General features: G+C 44.3%; 1 protein-coding gene across 1 annotated transcript in view; it reads right to left on the bottom strand.

The window, feature by feature from the left end:
* Positions 1 to 6059, bottom strand: part of CRKL (CRK like proto-oncogene, adaptor protein) — a 40673-nt gene that overhangs the window by 4128 nt on the left and 30486 nt on the right. The gene's annotated exons all lie outside the window — the stretch shown is intronic.

Below are 6059 nucleotides of genomic sequence, written 5' to 3'. Positions count from 1 at the left end.
TACAGAGAGAGAGAGAGAGGCAGAGACACAGGCAGAGGGAGAAGCAGGCTCCATGCACCGGGAGCCCGACGTGGGATTCGATCCCGGGTCTCCAGGATCGCGCCCTGGGCCAAAGGCAGGCGCCAAACCGCTGCACCACCCAGGGATCCCGAGAATGTGTATTAAGTGAAGGACCTTCTGAGCATAAAAGCAACTTTTCTCCCTATGTCAGTTATTAACTCCCAACAGGAAAGAAATGAACACTTAACTACTCTCAGGATGGTTGAAGTGAAATCACACACAAAAAAAGGGTATTAAAAAAAAAATCTATCTCCACCCTAATATACATGGGATGGAAATGCTGTCACCAACAAGACCTCAGTTACCAAGCCACCCCCCTCTCCTGCCCCAGGCAGCAATAATGTCTCCCTGATTTGTCCATTGCCTGCCCCTCTGTGGGGCCATCACAGGGAAAGGAAGCCCAACTCTGGGCATCTATCTTTTTCAGCCTACTTTAAACTTCAGGGTGGGAGGAATTCTATCTATTGTGAGAGGACAGGCACCAGTTAGGGACTGCTCCACTCATTAAGGAGAAGGCAGGAATTTTGTTTTGGAAGTGGTTTTCAAATTGTTCTGGAGACCCACAGAACTCTAGGGAGGTATTTTAAGGGCCCAACAAGTGTCTGGGCTTTCAACTTTTTAAACCTTTATTTATAAAGTTATAATAGAAAAAAGTATACTGAAATGCACCACTGCTAAACTAACCTGTGCTGCCTGCTACCTGCTTTTCATGCAGATCTCTCTTGGAATTAAACTGCTTTCATCATGTATTTGAAGACTCCCCCCAAATGACAAGGTAAAGGTTAAAAGATTCCTATCACTGCTCCAACAACACACATTCAGAAATAACCTGGGTGCTGAAGTGGATATCAGACTGCATCTATCATTCATATTATTTCCAATTTTTCCTGCCCATTTTAACAGTTAACTGTCCTGACTTTTTTATTTTTTTTTTATTTTTAATTTTTATTTATTTATGATAGTCACAGAGAGAGAGAGAGAGGCAGAGACACAGGCAGAGGGAGAAGCAGGCTCCATGCACCGGGAGCCCGACGTGGGATTCGATCCCGGGTCTCCAGGATCGCGCCCTGGGCCAAAGGCAGGCGCCAAACCGCTGCGCCACCCAGGGATCCCCCTGTCCTGACTTTTTAGCAAATTCTTAGAAATCTCAACTTTAAATTTTTTTTTTAACTTTGAAAATTTCATTGGGAAAAAAGGGTCTTCTGCTAAAACTATGGTCCAGCAAGCTTGACTACTAGCCTGGATTCCAGAGGGGACAATGCAGCTTTAGAAGTCCACCGGCACACAGCTCTGCTGGCACACTTCATGCGAATTGTGCCAGAATGGCTTTGCTGCCATTCGTGTGAAGGCCGACCTCCTTCCTCCTGCCCCATCCCTGCTCCAACCCCCTGAAGCTCAGAGGTGTTGGGCCCAGCCCCATCGCCTCTCTTGGTTACCAGGGAGGTCAATGCCCTCTGAGGAAAAGGAGGTATGTTTTCTGAGGCAAATATGAAAGTCATTTGGATTAGTTTATGAGATGGCTAAGACTCAAGCAGAAACACTAAAATCCAGTAATGTGGTTGTTTAAACATAGGTATCTATAAAACAGAACAAAACAAGAAACAAAAAGCTAAAACAAAAGGGATGCCTGGGTGGCTCAGCTGTTTGGGGGTCTGACTCTTGGTTTCAGCTCAGGTCATGAACCCAGGGTCCTGGGATCGAGCCCTGCATTGGGCTCCCTGCTTGTGGGGTGTCTGCTTCTCCCTCTCCCTCTGCTAGTGCACGCTCTCTCTCTCTCAAATAAACGAATGTCTTGGGATCCCTGGGTGGCGCAGCGGTTTGGCGCCTGCCTTTGGCCCAGGGCACGATCCTGGAGACCTGGGATCGAGTCCCACATCGGGCTCCCAGTGCATGGAGCCTGCTTCTCCCTCTGCCTATGTCTCTGCCTCTCTCTCTGTGACTATCATAAATAAATAAAAATTAAAAAAATAATAAATGAATGTCTTTAAAATAAACAAATCCTCAAAAACCAAACCAAACCAAAAAAAAAAAAAAGGTAAGGTGCATAAAATGAGGAAAACTTCAATTAACAGAGACCTAAACTCTAGACTCCAACACCTATTTAGACCATGGTCCAAACAGAAGATCAGCCCTTTCTTTTTAAGATTTTATTTATCCATTGGCCGGGGTGGGGGTGGGGGTGGGGGCACCAGCGACAGTGAGCAGTGAGGGAAAGGGAGAGAAAATGAAGCTGACTGAGCACAGAGCCTGACATGGGGCTTGATCTCCCAACTCTAAGATCATGACCTCAGCTGAAACCAAGAGTTGAACGCTTAACCAACTGCACCACCCAGGCAACCCAAGATCAGCCATTTCTAAGACAGCATCAAGAAATTTATAGGGGGGGTTTACAGACATGTTGCCCCAAGATTTTATTTATGAGATAGAGAGCACACGAGCAGAGTGAGAGGCAGGAGAAAAGACTCCCCGCTGGGCAGAGAGCTTGACCTCTGGACCAGAGGACCCAGTCCTTGGACCCAGGACTCCAGGATCATGACGAGAGGTGGAGGCAGATGCCCAACCCACTGAACCATCCAGGCACCCCCAGGCCTGTTTTGCTTTGTTTTGTTTTTTCAATTCAATGGACACCGTGAGTCAGGGACCCTTTTTCACAGAGGTTTTTACTTGCAGAGCTTCTTCAGAGTTGTTATTATTACTCTTGATCCCCAATGTACACTAACGTTCTATAAGGCAAGGCAGGCTGACACAACAGATCTAAGAGTCTGAACCTCTCCATCATCACAAAGTGCTGGTTTATCACAAAGCAGAGGTAAAAACCAAGGAGCATCCAGTGCTGGTCATCTGTGTTCTTGCCACCTTGCAGAGTGTAAAGGCAGCATGGCCTACCTGTGCCTAGGACCACTCAACCTTCCACTTTCAGCCTCTTCTCACCGAGACACTCACTGCGTTTAATGGTCTATCTTCACAACTTCCCCTCGTGATCGCAGACTGACTGCTCTGAATTTTCTACCTCTCTGCTCTCCATTTTTTATTCTACCATTTTACTTGTGATTCTCCAAATATACTGAGAAAAATGCAGTCACTATATTTAGGTGGAAAATAGCACTATTAACAAATGAAACCTCTCACACCTTGTGGAAACCAGCTTGAACACTTGACAAATGAAAATGGGTAAAAAGAACTTTAAAACCATGAGGCGGGATCCCTGGGTGGTGCAGCGGTTTGGAGCCTGCCTTTGGCCCAGGGTGCGATCCTGGAGACCCGGGATCGAATCCCACATCGGGCTCCCGGTGCATGGAGCCTGCTTCTCCCTCTGCCTGTGTCTCTGCCTCTCCCTCTCTCTCTCTCTCTCTCTCTGTGACTATCATAAATAAATAAAAATTAAAAATAAAATAAAATAAATAAAATAAATAAGACCATGAGGCTCCTTGGTTGTAACACAGTACAAATTTAGTTTAAAAAAAAAAATTGCCCTAGGGCAGCCCCAGTGGTGCAGCGGTTTAGCGGCGCCTGCAGCCCAGGGCGTGATCCTGGAGACCCGGGATCGAGTCCCACGTCAGGCTCTCTGTGTGGTGCCTGCTTCTCCCTCTGCCTGTGTCTCTGCCTCTCTCTCTCTGTCTCTATGAATAAATAAAATAAAATCTTTAAAAAAAAAAAAAGAAAAAAAATTTGCCCTAGTAAGTTCCTTTCTAAATTGTGACTCAAATGCCTCTATAGGAGCACCACTAATTCAACTCCATGGTAAGATGCCTTATAAAGAGTTATCTAGTAATTAAGAATTAGATTCTGGGGTGCCTGGGTGGCTGTCATTTAAGAATCCAACTCCTGATTTCAGCTCAGGTCGTGATGTCAGGGTCATGAAAATCGAGCCCTGTGTCAGACTCTGCACTCAGCACAGCGTCGGCCTGAGATTTTCCTTTCTCTCTCTGCCCTCCAAACCCCTACCCTACTCATGTGCACATGCTCTCTCTAAAATAAAATAGATAAATCTTAAAAAGAATTAGACTCTTAAAATCTTTTATTTATTTTTAAAAGTAGGCTCTAGGTCCAATATAGGGCTTGAACTCATGACCCTGAGACCAAGAGTTGCATATTCTCTTGCAATATGGTAAGAAGTTCTGAGACAAAATAAAATGTACTCTAGCATTCATATTTTTGTAGTCAAGTACTAGATATATATAGGAGAAAGAGAGGGCGTAAAAAGCCAACTACATGTATTTATAGATTAGCAGATTATTATTATTACAAATTATTTTCAAACTCATGTCACAGGCTCAACAGAAATAATTCAGTTAGTCGAACAATTAAATTTTCTTTTTAAAGATTTTATTTATTCAAGAGAGGCACACACACACACAGAGAGAGAGAGAGAGAGAGAGAGAGAGAGAGAGGCAGAGACACAGGCAAAGGGAGAAGCAGGCTCCATGCAGGAAGCCCAACGTGGGACTCAATCCCAGGACTCAAGGATCACGCCCTGGGACGAAAGGAGGCACTAAACTGCTGAGCCACCCAGGGATCCCGAACAATTAAAATTTAAAGGGAAAGACCGATAATTCTATTTTTGAGATTTGCAATAAAATTTAAGTTGGCCCTTTCATAAAGATGGCGCCAAAGGCGAAGAAGGAAGCCCCTGCCTCTCCCAAAGCCAAAGCCAAAGCCAAAGCCAAAGCCAAAGCCAAGGCTTTGAAAGCTAAGAAAGCAGTGCTGAAAGGCATGCAGTCACCAAAAAAAAGATCCATGTGTCACCTACATTCCAACGACCCAAGACCCTGCTGTCTCGAAGGCAGCCCAAATATCTTCGAAAGAGCGCCCCCAGAAGAAACAAGCTTGACTGATCACTATGCCATCATCAAGTTGCCCCTGACTACTGAGTCAGCCATGAAGAAAACAGAAGACAACAACACACTTGTGTTCATTGTGGATATAAAGGCCAATGAGCACCAGATCAAACAGGCTGTGAAGAAGCTCTATGACATTGATATGGCCAAGGTCAACACCTTGATCAGGCCTGATGGAGAGAAGAAAGCATATGTTTGACTGGCTCCTGACTATGATGCTTTGGATGTTGCCAACAAAACTGGGATCATCTTAACTGAGTCCAGCTGGCTATAAATCTAAATACAAATTTTTTCACCATAAAAGAAAATTAAGTTGTAAAAAATATTAATTTGTAAAGTACCCAGTGGAAAAAAAATTACAACTGAAAAGACACGTTTCTCTGATTTTTGTCTTAAAAGGAAATAATAATTTGATGGATAGATTATTTTTATTTATTTTTATTTTTATTTTTTTAAGAATTATTTATTTACTCAGAGAGAGCAAGAGAGAGGCAGAGACACAGGCAGAGGGAAAAGCAGGCTCCATGCAGGAAGCCTGACGTGGGACTCAATCCTGGATCTCCAGGATCACACCTGGGCTGTAGGCGGCAGCCACCGGGGCTGCCCCGAATAGGTAAGATTTATTTTTTATTTTATTTTATTTTTTTAAAGATTTTATTTATTTATTCATGATAGTCACACAGAGAGAGACAGAGAGGCAGAGACACAGGCAGAGGGAGAAGCAGGCTCCATGCACCGGGAGCCCGACGTGGGATTCGATCCCGGGTCTCCAGGATCGCGCCCTGGGCCAAAGGCAGGCGCCAAACCGCTGCGCCATCCAGGGATCCCTGGAATAGGTAAGATTTAAATAATAAAACTTAAGGACGCCTGGGTGGCTCAGTGGTTGAGCATCTGCCTTCGGCCCAGGGCATGATCCCAGTCCCGGACTGAACTTCCTGCGAGGAGCCTGCTTCTCCCTCTGCCTCTCTGCCTACATCTCTGCCACCTCTCTGTCTCTCTCATGAATAAATAAATAAAATCTATTAAAAAATAGTAATAAAAACTAAATTTTAAATATTTGGGAAATATAGATTGTTTTATGATTAGTGCCTGGAGTCCAAGTATTGCTCTTTCTCCAAATCATAATATTTTAATTTATAGATAGTAGAAAACGTTTTTCTT

Source organism: Canis aureus, chromosome 27 (assembly GCF_053574225.1).
Source record: "Canis aureus isolate CA01 chromosome 27, VMU_Caureus_v.1.0, whole genome shotgun sequence".
NCBI classification, from domain to species: domain Eukaryota; kingdom Metazoa; phylum Chordata; class Mammalia; order Carnivora; family Canidae; genus Canis; species Canis aureus.
Note: the sequence above shows the minus strand (reverse complement) of the source record. Positions and strands in the feature narration are given on the sequence as shown.